This window comes from Delphinapterus leucas, chromosome 13 (genome assembly GCF_059928025.1).
Source record: "Delphinapterus leucas isolate spDelLeu-1000000601 "Yukka" chromosome 13, BTC_Dleu_Yukka2, whole genome shotgun sequence".
NCBI lineage: Eukaryota > Metazoa > Chordata > Mammalia > Artiodactyla > Monodontidae > Delphinapterus > Delphinapterus leucas.
In genome coordinates this window covers 38,786,931-38,807,578 of record NC_143141.1, presented here as the reverse complement: position 1 = coordinate 38,807,578, position 20,648 = coordinate 38,786,931, and positions in this window count along the sequence as shown.

The following is a 20,648-nucleotide window of genomic DNA, read 5'->3' as shown; positions in this document are numbered from 1 at the left end:
TAAAACAAGACTTTATTAAAACAAAACAAAAAACACATACATTTCTCTCTCTATCGAAGAATCTGATTCATTTTAGATATAGAATTGTTGGACCAGACCTGGGGAGTATTTTACTTGGAAAGGAAATTTGAGGGGGTTCCAAGATGTTGGCATAGGGAGACCCTGAGCTCACCTCCACCCACAGAAACACCGAATCTACACCTACCTATAGAGCAATTCCTCCTGAAGATCTGAGGGCTGACAAAAGAGCTACTGCACATAGAAGGACCATGTAGAAACTTGTAGGAAAGATGGAGACACAGTACCTATGGGGATCCCACCCAAATGCAGTGCCCAGAAGTAGGGAGGGATATTGCTAAGAAGCACAAGTGCATACTCACCTCCCCTGGGACACAGCAAAAAATCAGCCATTTAAAGGGCACCTAGACTATATGGGAAAGCAATCTGTTTACTAACTCTAGAGCTCCTGCCAAACAGAACTGCTGGGGGCCTCTTCAAGGTTGGAGGTGTCTGTGAGTGCCATTATTTGAGTCCCCCTGGGACTCCTCCTGACCCATGGCCACTCCAGCTCCAGCCATCCCATCAAGGTGGCCTAGGCCCAGGGACTGCCCCCAGCCAGCGTCCACTCCAGCCCCAGGCACCCCACCATGGCTCCTTGGCACAGTACTCCCCAGGGGCTGCCTCTGGCCCAGGCCCATTCTAGCTTCAACTGCCCTACAAAGGCAGCCTTGGGTGCAGTACTCCCCAGGGACAGCCCCTGGCTCACACACACCCCAGCTCCAGCCAGCCTGCCAAAGCCACTAGGTGCAAACAGTCTACACAGGGGATGGTCTCACACAAGCCCACTCCTTCAAGACCAGGAGAGATAGCTGTTTCAGCCTGTTCATAGAAACAAAATTTAAGAGTCAAACAAAATGAGACAAAGGAAAATGTTCCAAACAAAGGAATGAAATAAAACCCCAGAAGAAAACCTTAATGAAACGGAGATAAGTAATTTACCTGATAAAAAGTTCAAAGAAACATTCATAAGGGCACTCATAAAACTCAGGAAAAGAATGCAGGGACTCAGTGAGAACTTCAACGAAGACTTAGAAAATATAAGAACCAATCGGGCTTCCCTGGTGGCACAGTGGTTGAGAGTCCACCTGCCGATGCAGGGGACACAGGTTCGTGCCCCGGTCCAGGAAGATCCCACATGCCGCGGAGTGGCTGGGCCCGTGGGCCATGGCTGCTGAGCCTGTGCGTCCGGAGCCTGTGCTCCGCAACGGGAGAGGCCACAGCAGTGAGAGGCCCGCGTACCGCAAAAAAAAAAAAAAAAGAAAGAAAGAACAAATCAAAACTTAAGAATACAATAACTGAAATAAAAAATACACAAAAAGGAATCAACAGCAGATTAGATGACACAGAAGAATAGATAAGTGATCTGAAAAATAGAATAGTGAAAATCACTCAATCAGAACCGTAAAAAGAAGAGTTTTAAAAATGAGAGTTTAAGGAACTTCTGAGACAACATCAAGCATACTGACATTTGCATTCTAGGGGTCCCAGAAGAAGGAAAGAGAGAGAGAAAGGGACGGAAAACTTCTTTGAAGAAATAATGGCTGAAAATCTCCCTAACCTGGCAAAGGAAATGGACATTCAGGTACAGGAAGGTGAGAGTCCCAGACAGGATGAGCCCAAAGAGATCCACACTAAGACGTATTATAATTAAAATGGCAAAATTTAAAGATAAAGAGAGACTGTCAAAGGCAGCAAGAGAAAAATAATTGCATACAAAGCAAATTCCATAAGACGTTCAGCTGTTTTTTCAGCAGAAACATTACAGGCCAGAAGGGAGTGGCAGGATTTATTTAACCTGCTGAAAGGAAAAAACATACAACCTAGAATTCTCTATCTGTTGCAAGGTAATGATTCAGAATTGAAAGAGAAAGAGTTTCCCAGACAAGCAAAAATTAAAAGAATTCATCACCACTAAACAAGACTTACAAGAAATGTAAAAGGGTCTTCTTTAAGTGGAAGAGAAAAGGCCACAGCTAGAAATAAGAAAATATATGAAAGGAAAAATCTCACTGATAAAGGCAAATGTATAGTAAAGGCAGTGAATCAGCCACTTAAAAAGGTAGTATGACGTTAAAAGACAAAAGTAGTACAATCATCTGTAACTACAGTGAGTAGTTAAGGAGTACACTAAAGAGGTGTAAAATATGACATTAAAAATATAAAACATTGTGGGGGAGTAAAAACGTAGTGCATTTAGAATGCTTAAAAATGGACTATCAGCTTAAAATAGATGGCTATATATATGGCTCAATATATATGAACCTCATGGAAACGATGAATTAAAAATCTACAGTGGATAGATAAAAAATACAGAGAAGGAATGCAAACAGTACACTAAAGGAATCCATCAAACCACAAGGGAAGAAACTAAGAGAAGAAGACAATAACACAGAAGAACTACGAAAACAAACAGGAAATCAACAAAATGGCAGTAAGTACATATCTACCAATAATTGCTGAATGCTCCAACCAAATGGATAAAACAACAAGATCCTTCTGTAGGCTTCCTACAAAAGACTCACCTCAGATCTAAAGACACACAGAGACAGAAAGTAGAGGGATAGTAAAAGATGTTCCATGCAAATGGAAAATAAAAGAAAGCTGGGGTAACAATACTCATATCAGGCTATAACTTAAAACAAAGATTTTAACAAATGACAAGGAAGGGCATTACATAATGATAAAGGGCACAATCCAACAAGAGGATATACCATTTGTAAACATTTATGCACGCAACATAGGAGCACCTAAATACATAAAGCAAATATTAACAGAAATAAAAAGGGAGAAGCAAACAGCAAAGCAAATATTAACAGAAATAAAAAGGGAGAAGCAAACAGCAATACAGTTATAGTAGGGGAGTTTAACACCCCATTTACATCAATGGATGGATCATCTAGGTGAAAAATCAATAAGGAAACACTGACCTTAAATGACACACTAGACCAGATAACTTAATAGCTGTATATAGAACATTCCATCCAAAAGCAACAGAATACACATTCTTTTCAAGTGCACAAGGAACATTCTCTAGGATAGATCACATGTTAGGCCACCAAAAAAGTCTCAATAAATTTAAGAAGATTGAAATCATATCAATCATCCTTTTCAACCACAATGGTATGAAACTAGAAATCAACTACAGGGAGAAAACGCAAACATGTAGAGACTAAACAACATGCTGCTAAACAACCAATGTGTCAATGAAGAAATAAAATAAGAAATAAAAAAATACCTTGAGACATATGAAAATGGTAATACAACTGATGCAGCAAAAGCAGTTCTGAGATGGAAGTTTATAGCAATACAGGCCTACCTCAAGAAAAATGAAATAGTTGAAATAAACAATCTAAATGTACATTTAAAAAAACTAGAAAATGAAGAACAAGCAAAGCCCAAAGTCAGTAGAAGGAAGGAAATAATAAGGATCAGAGCAGAAATAAATGAAATAGAGACTTTAAAAAACAGAAAGTATCAATGAAACCAAGAGTTGGTTCTGTGAAAAGATAAACAAAATTGACAAATCTTTAGCCAGACTCTTCAAGGAAAAAACAGAGAGAGCCCAAAAAATAAAATCAGAAGTGAAAGAGGAGAAAATACAACCGACACCAAAGAAATACAACGGATCATGAGAGAAGACAATGAACATTATATGCCAACAAATTAGACAATGTAGAAGAAATGGATAAATTCCTAGAAACAAACAATCTTCCAAGAGTAAATCTTGAAGAAATATGAACAGGCTGATTGCTAGTAAAGAGACTGAATTAGTAACTCCCAAAAAACAAAAGTCCAGGACCAGATGACTTCCCAGGTGAATTACACCAAACATTTAAAGAAGAGTTAATACCTATCCTTCTCAAATTATTTTGAAACATAGAAGAGGAGGGAACACTTCCAAACTCATTTTACAAGACCTGAGACCAAAACCAGACAAAGACACCACCAAAAAAGAAAATTACAGGCCAATGCACCTGGTGAACATAGATGCAGAAATGCTCAACAAAATACTAGCAAACTGAATTCAAAAATACATTAAAAGGATCATATATTATGATCAAGTGGGATTCATTTCAGGGATGTAAGGATGGTTTACCATCCATAAATTAATCAAAGTGATACACCGCATTAACAAAAGGAAGACTAAAAATCACATGATCATCTCAATAGATGCAGAAAAAGCACTTGATAAAATTCATCATCCATTCATGATATAAAAAAAAAAGCTCTCATCAAATTTGGTATAGAGGGAATATATCTCGACATAATAAAGGCCACTTATGCTAAATCCACAAGCTAACATCATACTCAAGGAACAAGACAAGAATGCCCACTCTTGCCACTTCTACTTAAATTAACATAGTATTAGAAGTCCTGGCCACAGGAATGAAACAAGAAAAGGAAATAAACAGCATTCAAATTGGAAGGGAAGAAGTAAAACTGTCACTATTTGCAGATGACATGATACTTTATATAGAAAACCTTAAAGTCTCCACCAAAAAAAAAAAAAAAAAAAGATTAGGACTAATAAATGAATTCAGTAAATTTTAAGGATACAAGATTAATATACAGAAATCTGTTGCTTTTCTATACACTAATAATGAACTATCAGAAAGCGAAAGCAAGAAAACAATCCTGTTTAAAAATCACATCAGAAAGAATAAAATACCTAAAAGTAAATAAACTTAACAAGGAGGTGGAAGACCTATACTCTGAAAACTACAAAACATTGATAAAGGAAATTAAAGATGATACAAAGAAATGGAAAGATGCTCCTTGTTCATGGATTGGAACAATTAATATTGTTAAAATGTTCATACTAAAAGCAATCTACAGATTTAATGCAATCCCTATCAAAATACTCATGACATTTTTCACAGAACTGGAATAAACAACTCTAAAATTTATATAGAACCAGAAAAGGATCCGAATTGGCAAAGCAATCTTTCTTTTTTTCTTAATTTTTGAATTTTATTTTATTTTTTTATACACCATGTTCTTATTAGTCATCAATTTTATACACATCAGTGTATATATGTCAATTCCAATTGCCCAATTCATCACATAACCATCCTCCCCACCCCTGTGGCTTTCCCCCCTTGGTGTCCATAAGTTTGTTCTCTACATCTGTGTCTCAACTTCTGCCCTGCAAACCGGTTCATCTTTACTATTTTTCTAGGTTCCACATACATGCGTTAATATATGATATTTGATTTTCTCTTTCTGACTTACTTCACTCTGTATGACAGTCTCTAGATCCATCCACGTCTCAACAAATGACCCAATTTCGTTCCTTTTTATGGCTGAGTAATATTCCATTGTATATATGTACCACAACTTCTTTATCCATTCGTCTGTTGATGGGCATTTAGGTTGCTTCCATGACCTGACTATTGTAAATAGTGCTGCAGTGAACATTGGGGTGCATGTGTCTTTTTGAATTATGGTGTTCTCTGGGTATATGCCCAGTAGTGGGATTGCTGGATCATATGGTAATTCTATTTTTAGTTTTTTAAGGAACCTCCATACTGTTCTCCATAGTGGCTGTATCAATGTACATTCCCACCAACAGTGCAAGAGGGTTCCCTTTTCTCCACACCCTCTCCAGCATTTGTTGTCTGTAGATTTTCTGATGATGCCCCTTCTAACTGGTGTGAGGTGGTAGCTCATTGTAGTTTTGATTTGCATTTCTCTAATAATTAGTGATGTCGAGCAGCTTTTCATGTGCTTCTTGGCCATCTGTATGTCTTCTTTGAAGAAATGTCTATTTAGGTCTTCTGCCCATTTTTGGATTGGGTTGTTTGTTTCTTTAATATTGAGTTGCATGAGCCGTTTATATATTTTGAAGATTAATCCTTTGTCCGTTGATTCGTTTGCAAATATTTTCTCCCATTCTGAGGGTTGTCTTTTCATCTTGTTTATGGTTTCCTTTGCTGTGCAAAAGCTTTTAAGTTTCATTAGGTCCCATTTGTTTATTTTTGTTTTTATTTCCATTACTCTAGGAGGTAGATCAAAAAAGATCTTGCTGTGATTTATGTCAAAGAGTATTCTTCCTATGTTTTCCTCTAAGAGTTTTATAGTGTCCGGTCTTCCATTTAGGTCCTTAATCCATTTTGAGTTTATTTTTGTGTATGGTGTTAGGGAGTGTTTTAATTTCATTCTTTTACATGTAGCTGTCCAGTTATCCCAGCACCACTTATTGAAGAGACTGTCTTTTCTCCATTGCATATCCTTGCCTCCTTTGTCATAGATTAGTTGACCATAGGTGTGTGGGTTTACCTCTGGGCTTTCTGTCTTGTTCCATTGATCTGTGTTTCTGTTTTTGTGCCAGTACCATATTGTCTTGATTACTGTAGCTTCGTAGTATAGTCTGAAGTCAGGGAGTCTGATTCCTCCCGCTCCATTTTTTTCCCTCAAGACTGCTTTGGCTGTTCGGGGTCTTTTGTGTCTCCATATAAATTTTAAGAATTTTTGGTTTAGTTCCATTAAAAATGCCATTGGTGATTTGATAGGGATTGCATTGAATCTGTAGATTGCTTTGGGTCATATAGTCATTTTCACAATATTGATTCTTCCAATCCAAGAACATGGTATATCTCTCCATCTGTTGGTATCCTCTTTATTTTCTTTCATCAGTGCCTATAGTTTTCTGCATACAGGTCTTTTGTCTCCCTAGGTAGGTTTATTCCTAGGTATTTTATTCTTTTTGTTGCAATGGTAAATGGGAGTGTTTCCTTAATTTCTCTTTCAGATTTTTCCTCATTAGTGTATAGGAATGCAAGGTATTTTTTGATTTCCTCTTCGATTTCTTCAGTGATCTCTTGGTTATTTAGTAATGTATTGTTTAGCCTCCATGTGTTTGTGTTTTTTACATTTTTTTCCCTGTAATTCATTTCTAATCTCATAGCGTTGTGGTCAGAAAAGATGCTGGATATGATTTCAATTTTCTTAAATTTACTGAGGCTTGATTTGTGACCCAAGATGCGATCTATCCTGGAGAATGTTCCATGTGCACTTGAGAAGGTGTAATCTGCTGTTTTTGGATGGAATGTCCTATAAATATCAATTAAATCTATCTGGTCTATTGTGTCATTTAAAGCTTCTGTTTCCTTATTTATTTTCATTTCGGACGATCTGTCCACTGTTTTGGATCTGTCTCCTAAGGCTGGAAAAGAAAAGCTAAAGTAAACAAATGGGACCTAATTAAAAATAAAAGCTTTTGCACAGCAAATGAAACCATCAACAAGATGAAAAGATAATCTACTGAATGGGAGAAAATATTTGCAAATTATATATCCAATAAGGGGTTAATATTTAAAATATATAAACTGCTCATATAACTCAATATCAACAACAAACAGACAGCCTGATTAAAAAATGGGCAAAAGGACTTCCCTGGTGGTGCAATGGTTAAGGATCCACCCACCAATGCAGGGGAGACGGGGTTTGATCCTTGGTCTGGGAAGATCCCACATGCTGCAGAACAACTAAGCCCTTGCACCACAACTACTGAGCCTGCACTCTAGAGCCTGCAAGCCACAACTACTGAGCCCGCATGCCACAACTACTGAAGCCCGTGCACCTAGAGCCCATGCTCCGCAACAGGAGAAGCCACCACAATGAGAAGCCCACGCACTGCAATGATGAGCAGCCCCTGCTCACTGCAACTAGAGAAAGCCCACGTGCAGCAACAAAGACCCAATGCAGCTAAATATAAATTAATTAATTACATTTTTTAAAAAGGCAAAAAACCTGAGTAGACATTTTTCCAAAGAAGACACAGATGACCAACAAGCACATGTAAAGATGCTTAACATCACTAATCAGGGAAATGCAAATCAAAACAACAATGAGATATCACTTCACACCTGTCAGAATGGCTATCATTAAAAAGACCACAAATAACAAATGTTGACAAGGATGGAGAAAAGGGAACCCTAGTACACTGTTGGTGGAAATGAAGTTTAGTTCAGCCACTGTGCAAAACCGTATGGAGGTTTCTCAAAAAACTGAAAACTGAACTACCATATGATCCAGCAATTCCACTCCTGGGTATATATCTGAAGAAAAGAAAACAAATACACTAATTTGAAAAGATACATGCACCACAATGTTCCTAGCAGCATTATTTACAATGGCCAAGATATGGAATCAACCTAAGTGTCCATCTGCAGCTGAATTGGTAAAAAAGATGGGATTATATATATATGGAATATTGCTCAGCCATAAAAAGGAATGATATTTTGCCATTTGCAGCAACATGGATAGACCTGAAGGGTATTATGCTTAGTGAAATAAGTCAGAGAAAGACAAATACTTCAGGCTATCACTTGTATGTGAAATCTAATAAATGAAACAAATGAATGAATATAACAAGCAAAAACAGACTTACAGATATAGAGAATAAACTAGTAGTTACCAGTGGGAAGAGAGAAGCGGGGAGTGGTAAGGGATTAAGTGGTACAAACTACTATGTATAAAATAAATAAGGTACAAGGATATATTGTATAGCATAGGGAATATAGCCAATATTTTATAACTTTAAATGGAATATAATCTATAAAAATATTGAATCACCATGTTGTACACCTGAAAGTAATATAATATTGTAAACCAGCTATGCTCCAATCAAAATATATATAATAAATCATTAAACAAACAAAGAAAAAGAATGGCCAAAATCCAGAACACTAATAGCACAATATCCTGGTGAGGATATGGAGCCTCGTTCATTGCTGTTGGGAATGCAAAATGCTACTGCCAGTTTGGAAGACAGTGGCAGCTTCTTTTAAAACTAATCATACTCTTACCATATGGTCCAGCAATCTCACTTCTCGGTATATCCCTATAGGATTTGAAAACTATGTCTACGCAAAAATCAGCACATAGATGTTAAACATTTTTTTTTTTTTTTTTTTTTGTGGTACACGGGCCTCTCACTGTTGTGGCCTCTCCCGTTGTGGAGCACAGGCTCCGGACGCACAGGCTCAGCGGCCATGGCTCACGGGCCCAGCCGCTCTGCGGCATGTGGGATCTTCCCGGACCGGGGCACGAACCCGTGTCCCCTGCATCTGCAGGCGGACTCTCAACCACTGCGCCACCGGGGAAGCCTGATGTTAAACATTCTTTTATATGTTCCTTAGCATTTTAGATGTTCTCTCCTACGAGTTGCCTATTTAGGGTTTCTTAGGGACTTACTGTTTATCTTATCAATTTATATGATCTAATTATACATCATAAAGACTGCTAATGTTCACCAATATCTAGTTCTACTCTTTCCTGGGCATGCAGCTAAGCTGTTTTTCCCAGTTCCTTCCCCATCATCCTTGCATCTAGGTGACACCACATACCTGAGTGCTGGTCAAAGGAAAGTGAGCACATATATGTATGTCATTTGCAAACTGATCGCATGCAGTATCTCATGCAAACTTTCATGCAATAACTGTCTATCTGCCTCTATTTCCTGTTTGGTGTAAGTCAAGGATTCTGAGGATGTAGATAATGACAGATGGAATAACCTAGATCTCTGAGTTACTGCTTGTAGGAGAGCCATTCAGGGTACCTGCCTCATCAGGAACATCCACAATAGACTGTCCAAATGAAAAAGAAACTTTTACATAAATGCATTGAGATTTTGAGATGTCACAGATGTCAACCTTACTTACAAAAACAGCACTGATTTGTCATAAGTATATTTCTCTCCCAAATATCTAATCTTGTGTAAATAAAAAATATGTAATTTTTTTTTTCCTTCCTTTATTCATTCACTCAGCAAACACTTTTTGTTTGTCTTCTATGTTCCAGGCACTATTCCAGGCACTAAGTTTATAGCAGTGGAAGACTGAGACAAAAACCTTTACCTTTATTGTGTTTATACTTTAGGGCAGAGTTACATTACATAATTAAGTAAAGTTATACATAATTAAGTAAAGTTATAACTTCATATAGAATAAGTGCCATGGACAAAAATAAAGTAAGGAAATAAATAAGGAATATCAGGATAAGGGTTACAGTTTTAAATAGTGTGGCCTGTGAAGGCCTCACTGAGAAGGACTCATTTAAGCAAAAATTGAGGGAGATGAGAGATCTGTGAAGATATCTGGAGGAAGAATGATCCAGGCCCAAGAAAAAACAAATGTTTAAAAATCCCCAAGGCAGAAGCATGCCTGGTGTGTTCAAAAAACACACTCAAGGAACCCAGTATAGCTTGAACAGAGTGAGTTAAATAGAGGTGATTTCAAGACCGTGTGAAAGAGGTAAGGTGTGGGTGACAAACTAGTAAGGCCTTCTGGCCATTGTGAGGATCTGAGCTTTTCCTCCGAATCAGGGGAAGCCTTTGTTAAAGGTCTGACATGACAGGCTCTGGCTGCTATGATGAGCCTGGGCTGTGGATGTCAAAGGCAAAATAGAGAGGTCAGTTAGAAACCACTGCAATCACTGAGGTGATTCGTGATGGGATTTGGACCAGTGGAATTGCCTGCAAGTGGTGAGAAGTGGTCAGATTGTAGATATATTTTGAAGATAATAGTCAACAGAATTTCCTGCTCAGTCAGAGGTGGGGATGAGAAAAATAGAGGACTGAGCATGTGGAAGAATGAAATTATCATTTTCTGCGATGGGGAAGGGGTCCATGCATGAGAAGGTCAGGAGTTCCATTTGGGAGGTGACAATCTATGATGTTTATTAGACTTCCAAGTGGAGATGTCAATTAGTCAGTTGGATATATGAGTCTGGAGTTCAAGGGAGAAGTCTGGGCTGGAGACATACATTTCCAAGTAGTCAACACTATCTGGTATTTAGAGCCATAATTCAGGGTGAGATCACCAAGGGAGTGAGTGGAGATAGAGAAGAAGATGAAGGACTGAGCCTCCCTTGGCTCAGAGCTAAGCAGTCCATATGTTAACTTTGTCCCATATTCTGAGGGCTCCACTATGCTTAGTCAGTGGAAGCTGGTATGGTGGAATCTACCATATACTCTGGGAACCATATTGGGAACTCCCTCAGTCAACTCCTGCTCAAGAGTACTCACTAAATCAAGGGTGTTTGCAAAGGTGTGGCTTTATCTGTTGTATCTCTTCTGTGATTTATTGTATTCTACAGACCCTTTGATTTATAATGACTAGAAAAAAAAGGGGATACGAGTATTGGCACCGGGCCTGCAGCAAAGAAACAAAGGCAGAATGTCATTCTGGGTATTAAATGCAAATTATGAGGTCACTACAAGTGCCTTCACTGAAGTGACTGAGGAAATGAAGATAAAAGTTAGCAGGCAAAAGCTGAAACCCTTTGATCTTATGAAATGTGCTATAAATATCAGTGCAGCCTGTGGGGATCATCTCATAACTGTAATCAACAGTGGCTCAAAGAAACTGTGAGAGGACACATTTGTGACCTCAGGAGATTTAAAGAGCAAAGAACAGTGATGGCCAAGAACAAATTTCCAAAGGATGATATATGGCTGATGCAGCAAGTGCTGCCTATTCTGAAAGCACAGCGTACCTTTCCTCCCACCTCCAACAAGGTGTTAAAACACATGCCTATTATATTGATGACAAGCCACTTTACCAGCTTACCTTTGACTTTATCACATTTCCTAACGTACAAATATTTTACATTTTATGTAATCAAACCCATAGATACTTCTTTTCATTTCTTCCATTGTTCTTATGCTTAAAATATTTCTCAATCCTGTTTACTTCTAGGTTTTTATTTTAAGGATCACCATTATTTCTAGTGAATATTCCATATTCCATCAAATAGATGCACCAAGAAGCAGAAAGTTAGTTGTGTTGTTGTTTTTACTTTTTAAAGTTGAATCCCCCCTTGGGGACAGCCCTTGTGTATGGGAAGGACTGGCTGGAGTCCCCAGCCTGAGCTCAGATTCCCCCACCCCATGCGTCCTCACCCTCTCCAACTTTTTTAACATCCTTCTAGAAACAGAATGACCCCTGATGTGTTGGCGCTGTGGAAGGGGACAAGTTTTCACACCCATGAAAGGACTCTGACTCTAGAACATCCTGACTCACTCGCCTTACACCCAGATTCCTGTTCTCTCCAGGACACTCCCAGTTCCCCTGAGGACTTTCTGTGGCTTGTTATTCTCAGTACTGTTCATGTCTCTCTGAATTTCAGGGTCCTGAGTGACCTACTTTTCTGAGGTGATAAACTCACCTGTCTGTGGTTAGGACTCTTGAATGGGGCCTGCCCTCTCCTCTACCGAAGGGCCCCGGGTGATGGCAGAGCACAGGGATGTGGTAGAACAAACTCCAGCCTCTGGGCTGAAGACCTGAACAACAGTCCTATTCCGTCCTGGTTCAGTATGTCACCCAGAGCAACTTGGGCCATCCCTCTGGGCCTTGCTGTCCTCACCTGTAATGCACCGTCTCTAAGGTCCCTCCCAGATTAAAGAGTCCGTCATTCTTTGATTCAATATCATATGGCACTTTACATTCTCTTTCAGGGAGGGTGGAGTAAGAAAAGGTATTGCCAGAAAAATATGGATCATCCTAAAAATACTGCTAGGGTGTCATTGTGCTCTGGTTCTAGGAGAGAATTATACCCTAATGCCATAAGGTATTCATTGTGTGTAATGAATTAGCTTCTCTCCTAGGCATCTAGAATGGTACTGATTAAATACCAGCCTTGAGAGAATGAGAATATTGTCATTCAAAACGTTTTCTGTGTTCAGTGGCTCACATAAGGAACCTCAGTTGCAAAATTGTGTTAAACTTTGATGGACCTGCTGGGGCTGGGGTTGTGTGTGTATGTGTCTGTGTGTGTGCCTTTGTGTATATATTGTGCAGGTAAGAGCTGAGATGGGAGGAAATTGCCTTTGAAATAAGCCAAAGAAATCCACGTGGCCAGTGAAGTTGGCCTCTGTGCTCTCTAGCACCATAAACCGTGGCCCTAAAGTCCTGTGTCCTCCCGTCCGTAGGCAAAGCCTTCTCTGGCCATTCACTGGGACTGCAGGGGTGTGACCCAAAGTTGTTTTCTTGGATACTGGATATGAATGAGTGCTCCATTACAAAAGGGTGGGAAGGAGTATTTTACTTATTTCAGATAAATCTGGAAAATGCTGGCTTCAACAAATTTCTTTACCAGAGGACATCTCAGGGCCTTAGCATACTATATTCATTTTGTTACTTTGGAAGGGGCTACAGCCAGTTTTGTTAAATTGATAGCCTTTGCAGGTCTTTTGTTGAGAGAACCCTCATTAGACTAAAGCTTCTGGGACAAAACGTGGAAACCAGTAAAGTTCCGTGTGAAGTGTCCCTGGATATTCTATATCTTTAGTCAGGATTAGAATCTTGAAGTCAATCTCAGAGAGCAAGTTTGGAAGAAATCTCTTGGCCAGTAGAGGTTTCCTGGCTGAAAGCCCATCTATATGAGGGGATTGCCTTCTTTATCTGTAGGTAAGATTGGCCCTGCTTTCGTCACTGAAGGTGCACATTGCCTGCCTTTTAAGGCATGCCCCACTCTTACTGCCATCCACCAACCAGAAGCCATTTTTTAGGTTTGCTTTGGAAGCAAACTCTAGTGGACAATGCTAAGTGCTTGCCTGCTATTTTCCAAAAGAACCCTTGATCCTGTCTTCCCTAAAGGTGCAGGCAGAATACAAACATTCTACCAGTATCCCAAGAAGTTGTCCCTACCCAAGGACTGAAACTCTCAAAGGATGCCTCCATTAACCCGGACTTTATTGCATTACTTCCAAATCCAATGAAACAATTATAAAAACAAAAATGACTAAATAAATAAAGTGGGTGTAAATATATAAGCATTCTATAAGCAAATCAAAGTAAAATCTTTAAATGATCCCTTATAAACACAAAAGCTGGATTTTCATGACTGTTATTTCTCTAGACACTTCGATGGTTTTTAAGAAAGTTATACTTCAAGGCCCAAATGAATAGAAAAATGTACCCCACTATCTTAAGAATCCAAAACCTTAACGGTCTTAACATTTTATTCATAAGGAGTTGTTCATAGTTGCTTGATCAGTTGATTCAGGGTCCATATTTGAAATTATTTTATGATAAATTCTCAGATTTGTATAGACTTATAAGAGCTAAGTTTCGAGAAGCAAAGGGTACCAGTAAACAGACGCATTTAAAAAAAATCTAACTTCCCTTCCCCTGACCAACCATAACCGAGACATTAAAGGGGCATTTGATGAACAATCGGGGAGCCGACCAAAAGGCCCAATTTCAGTTTCAACAAGTCATCAAATATTATATGAGTCAATTACATAAACATTGGAATTTCCCGACATCTGATTCCAATAGCGGGAGAGCAGCCCAGGTTCACAGTGGAGATTTCTCAATAGGCAATGCCGTTTTCCAGGTAATTAAAACTGTTTGTATAGGAGAGCAGATTTATCTTCTGAAACCATTTTAGCACTAGTGCTCTCCTGAGTGGTATCAGTTGACACACTGCATAATCTAGAACAGACTAATTGCCGCATGATTTCTAATTTTTCTGCAGCCATGTAAATGAGCTGAAGTCTGCACAGGTGGAGCCCATTAGAGTGAATGATTTCCCTCTCATGTTGTTATCTTCATTTGCCGTTGTCTTATCAACTGCAAGTAGGAAATCTGCTGTCATGAAAAGCAGGCGAGGGAACAATGTCTGGCTGAAAAGTCTTGTTTCATTATTTTTCAATTCGTATAGTCCTACCTGCTTAATGTAGCTTTCTGATTAGCATGCTAGGCAGCCAGTAATGCAGTTTTATTTAAATAAGGAGGCAGGGCTTTAATTTAAACTAAGAAATCTTCTCCATTTCTTACCAGGGAACAAGGATTCATGATTCAATAATACATGAATTTAATAATGCATAATGGTATACTTCACAGGTCCTAAATAGCAATACCGGAGTGGGTCGTCATCTCCAAGTCCCAGTCTGGTTTGTCCACACCCCGTCCCTTCATCTCTTCCATTATTTCCTGTCAGCAGAAGAGTTCTATGGCTCGCCATATTCCTCTGACACTGCCAAGAGCCCAACTCGAGGGCTGCATCTTCACTTTATGACCGTGTTTAATAGCTGTTAAACTGCTGGACTTTAGCCTTTGCAAGAATTCCCAAATTGGACCCAAGGGAGATTTGAAAGGATTGGGAGGGAGAGGCTGGGGAAAGAAAAGTAAGGAACTTCATTCCCTACCACTGATTGCTTTTTCCACTGAGGTATCTCTCCATCACTTCATTTTAGTGAGAGGAAACAGTCTATGGTGCATTTGCAATATCCAGGGCCACATAATCTCTTCATAACTCTACTTGTGTCTCACAGCTCACAGACACCTGAGTCTGGCAGGTCAATGACAGTTCAGCTCGGCATTCCTTCCCTTTTGGTTTGTGTGGCTCTCTTTGCTGTGGGCTGCCCAGTGGATGGTGCGCCATTCTACCTGACCTTGGAAGCCAAATGGGCAAGGAATTTCAGCCTGCCCAGCTGAATTCCCTGAGTGGCTTGGCCAACAGGAAAGCCAGATGAATCAGACATACATTGCTTTTCGTCATCCATTTATTTGTCCTTCATTTTATTCAGTTTGGAAAATTAGATAAAGCTGGCCCACTCCATGCTTTACTGCTTTTACCTGAATATAATGGGTTAAGCTTTTTTTTTAAAAGGGTTTGGAAAATTTTATTTAGGGGAAAATCAAAATGCACATGTGGAATCTTGTTGGCACAAGGACATGAGCACAAAATGCGCTGTTTGTAAGAATGATTAATTAAGCATTTAGAATTTTTTCATATGCTACAGAATGTTTCTCAATAAGCACAAATGTCTGTTATTGGGAGACCTAAATAAAACTACCTCTCTGGCTTCAGTGAGTTTGTGAAACCATATGTTTAATGTTGTCAGTAATACTATGGATGAATTCCATTCTGCTTGTTTCAGAACAATAAGTACTAAAACCACAAAAATATGATAATCTCTTTGCAATCAGGATGGTATCTAAGACCTTTTTGCATACCTCACAGAATTATTCGTCCACAAAAATCTGTATCTAATTATGTGCCTATTGTATGACAGTCGTTGCTGGAAACTGGGTATTTAAACAGTAAATAAGACACAAGTCTGCCCTCAGGAAGCTCACAGTCAGGACAAATGGGAAGAGAGAAAATACACACAAATCTGTAAAATGATGTAAGGGAGCTGTATGTACAGTGTTGCAAGAGCACAGAGAGGGAATACTCCATGAACTAGGCACTGAGTAATTCCTCAAAAAGGACTTGTGAAATAGTCATTTCAAGGGTCTGGTCCCTCAGGCATGATTGAATTGGTGGTGCTCTGAGTCAATAATTTTTACCTTCTAACCAGTTGTGCAGCCAGAAGAGGATCTGGTTTTGACATATTTTATATGGTTCCCTTGGCCAAAATCCCTGAATAAACTGAGCAAAGAAAAACCCAGTAAAAGTAATTCTCAATGTTTTTAAAATCCAGTTCACTCTTCCTTAGAGTTGATGGGTTTGTAAATATATGCATGAAAGGAAATTATTCTGTGTTTACTTTTATGTCTTTATAATTTATATTCCTGAAGAAGCCTTTAAGGTGAATTATAATAAACACACGTATGTAAGCACACAAGTGCTAGGGTAGTTAAAATAGAAATAAAAAAAAGAAAATAGAACCGATAGAGAGAAGGGACGATTGTACCAGGATCAACGCATGAGATAATTATGATAACTAAGCTTGAAGCTTCCTGGAAGTTAAATACATTTCTATGTAAATACTTGAGGAAATATAGTTCGAACTATAGTTTTTTTCCACTGGTCTTTTGCCCATTTCTCCTGCCCGGGTGAGATGGGGGAGGGGCGATAATAGCACAGAACACCCATCAATCAACTCTAATCGCTAATGGTATTTTCCATGCACAGTATTATGGAAGGTCATAGAATGAATTTTTCACCCTCAACAGAATTTTGCTTTCTATAATACCCCCACTTAAGAAGATTGTATCCTGGGAATTTTTCCCAGGGAGTCAAAATGGGATGTCAAATTCATTATCCCGCACCCTGCTTGGAGCACTAATCCAGACTCCTTAGCTACAGAAACTTGCTTCACAGGTGCTTGCTGAAGTTACAGTATTTTTCTTTATATTTAAAATTAATCCAGTTCAGTATCAATAGCAAATCCTCTTAAAACATGTACATGGGAGGCCAAGCCAGTATTTTGACAGTCCTGGCTGGGAACGATGCCATTAACACCTTCAATTAATCTCCATGCAAGGTCATTAGGCGGCCCAGATTCGAGACCATATGTTAAGATGTTATTAGTTTCCCTGCAACGGGAGCGTTTGGTCAGTTACAACTAGAAACAGATGCCCACCAATAGGATCAGAAGGGAAGAGTTGCCTTATTTAAGACACCTCACATCTCACCTGTCACCAGGATGGGGCAGAGAGCTCCCTAACTAATTACTGAAGTAGGGATTCAACAATTTCAGGCCCTTTATGAAGTTTATTACTATCCGTTATAAACAACAGAAGAGAGAAAAGGGTGAAACCCCGTAGAGAAAACTTATCTGGTTGAAAATTCACATCTTAGGAAATTATCTAATAAATTTCCTGGAACATCAGAAAAAAATAATGGACTAGGTATCAGGAGAACACAACTTGAATATTTATTGTACCACTGTGGAGGCATGTGGCCTAGGAAAGCTTATCTAACCTCTCTGTTCTTCGTTTTTTCACCCCTAACTTGTAGGGTGCCAGGAGAGGGCATTATTAAACAAGATAGTACATGGGAAACATGTCTTGAAAATTAAAAATCACTCTTTAAATTCAAGGTGTGCTCAGTTTTTATAACTGACAAATTATAATTTCTGTGGAATAGCATATATTTGGGTATAATCCCCTTGCAACAGTTTGGGCTACTGGTCAAATCCATTTAAATTAATCCCCTATGAGAATCAACATCTCTTGATTGTAAGCCATTTGTTTAAAAGAACCACCTTTGAGTTGTTTCCAAAGTGCAATAGACTTACAGTTCTCTGCGATGCTACTAAAGTGCATGGAATGGAAGAGAACCATTCCCAGGATAGCATGCATACCCCAGAATCTCAATGAGATTTGTGGAGAGCAAGCCTTGCCATCTGCCAAAACTGAATCTTATTAAATGAGCCTACAGTATTCACTGAAAGGCTCTTAGAGGACCAGTTCTCAAACTTGAGTGAATGTGCATGAGAGTCATCTCAAAAGATTGTAAAAGCACAAATGCCTGGACTCCACCACCAGTAGGTCTGGGATGGACCTGAGAATCTGAATTACTAACAGGTTCCCAGGTGAGGCTGATGCTGTGCTCAGGAGACCATGCTTTCAGATAGCACTGTCTCATAGTCCTCTTCTACTGGGTGAAAATTAAATTAAACAGATGTGGTTTTCAAAGGTGCTTCCAATCCCAGAGTTGTCCAGAGGGGAATTCTCTTCTCCTCCTCCAGTGCACTTTTATCAATTGCATTTATCGGTATCCTGCACAGGACTTTATTTGATAGAACCTGCTCTGCACCCATGCCAAAGATGTCTGAAAGCCCAAGGGCTAAGAGGATTTCTAGGATCCCTTCAGACTCCAACCTTCTACAAATACCTGTGACTTGGTGGTCCAGAAGAACCTTGAACATCCTTTCATCTTGATATCCTGGTATTGTGCAAACCCAATAGAGCGTCATGGATAATCCCCAAATTACCAGCTTTCCTCAAGTTTAAGAGTAGCTCAGAAGTAAAGGAGGCTTCATAAGCCTTAAAGCACCCAAACTCAGCATCATGTGTCATTTCAGTAACTTGAACATGAACACTGCTCTCTGGACAGAAAGGACTTACTTCCAGGAGGGGAGCTAATGCTTTTCGAAATTTAAGTAGCCAGTCAGCCTTTCCCTGGTACTTTGAAGTTAATTAAACATTTGCTGCTTCAGGGTCTAGGTGTTGGACCTGCATTTAATAGACACCATCAAAACAACCCCTTTGGGATTGTCAATATCAATAGCTCACGGGAGACATAAGAGAGTTTAAGGCTAGTGAGCCTAAAGACCATGGTGGTAGATGGTGAGCAGGTGGTGACCTGGTAGAGTTCAGATGTCCTCAAGAGCATTGTTTAGGTTTCTGAAATCCTCATAGCCTTTCACTGAGAAAACTGCTAGTGTCCTGAATGTTGGGACCTTGTTGAATGGTAATAACTATTACTATTATCAATGTTATTGTCCATCAGGTGTTGGTTTCAAGCACTCTGCTAGCATCACATGTCATTTTCCCAAAATACATTTCCTCATACACATTTTCCTAGTTTGCTCCATAACACCCGAGGTAGACGTTTTTCCTCCAGAAGAAACTGAGGTCCAGAGAGGTTCGGTATCGTTTCTGAGGCCTCTTAGCTAGAAGAAGCATATGTAGTTGGTATTTGCACCCAAGTGAGCCTTGCTGAAGACTCAGCTCACCACAATGGTTATCAGCTTTCAAACTGCCCACCCATCCCTCCCCTCCCATTGCTGTACCAGCCATGGTCCCCTTATCTCCTGAGAATCTGAAGACTTACACTCTGAAGAGTGGAAGCCATACTTCACATTGGAAGTCACTCCCTCAGGCTTCTCTTAACCCTGTGCTGATTTCTCTCAGACTTCAGGCCTTGAGTCCTCAGGCTGGGCTGAGCTGTGGCAGCGACAGCCTTTGGAAGTGAGTCCAGCTGGACCTCGTCTGGTCGACTGCTGCCCAGCAAAGACATAGCTCTTCATCATCCACGGCATTCAGAGGCAGGAATCGATTACCTTTGCGGACAGGAAAGATAGATCACTTGAATTGCTGAAGCAGGAATAGCTTCTGTAGCAGTTAAGAGAAACGGGGACCACTGTGTCCAGGCTCAGGAGCCAGGTAGGCTTGCTGAGCAGAGGGTGTGCTTAGCGACCAAGTCCTGGAAAGTGCGTTGGCGGGCCTAGCCCACGCAGAACACCATTCAGAACTCGGGGCATTGTTCAAAACGATTGAAAAAGATGAGCTAAGAAAACATCAAAAGATACCCATTTGATTCTCAGGGCAGTCCCCTAATGGCGTTAAAAGTGCCAAAGAATGCCCCTTGTGAGCTGTCCCTGTATATTCTTACCATACCTCTAATACTGCTTAGGGAGCAAAAGAGAAACTGACGCACAACGATGAATGTTGTTCCATGAAGGAACCAAAAATAAGCCTCCTGGAACTGCTTCATTTTAAATTAGCTGTGAATGACGTTAGATCCATGAGGTAGATGGTGTAAGCGGTGTTTACCAACGTGTTACTGAATACACTAAAATCCTATCTAAACCTGGCATTAGGTGCAGGAGTCAGAGATGCCCTTGCCCATCAAGGTGCCAGGCTGATGCACTGATCCGTTCCACCAGATGCCCTGAAGACAAATGGCACATTCCAGGCAACAGAGAAATCAAGGACTGTTTACAAGCTTTGCTGTAAAATGCGGGAGGCAGTGTGTTTCCCTCTTGCTGTAAATCCTCACGAGATGCTACCTTGTTCTAAATTGTAGCCACAATTCCCAAGCTGGAATATTTAAATGATTTCCAAATAGCAATCTTACCGTACAGCACTGCCAGGCCAAGCAGCACTTTAAACAATTAA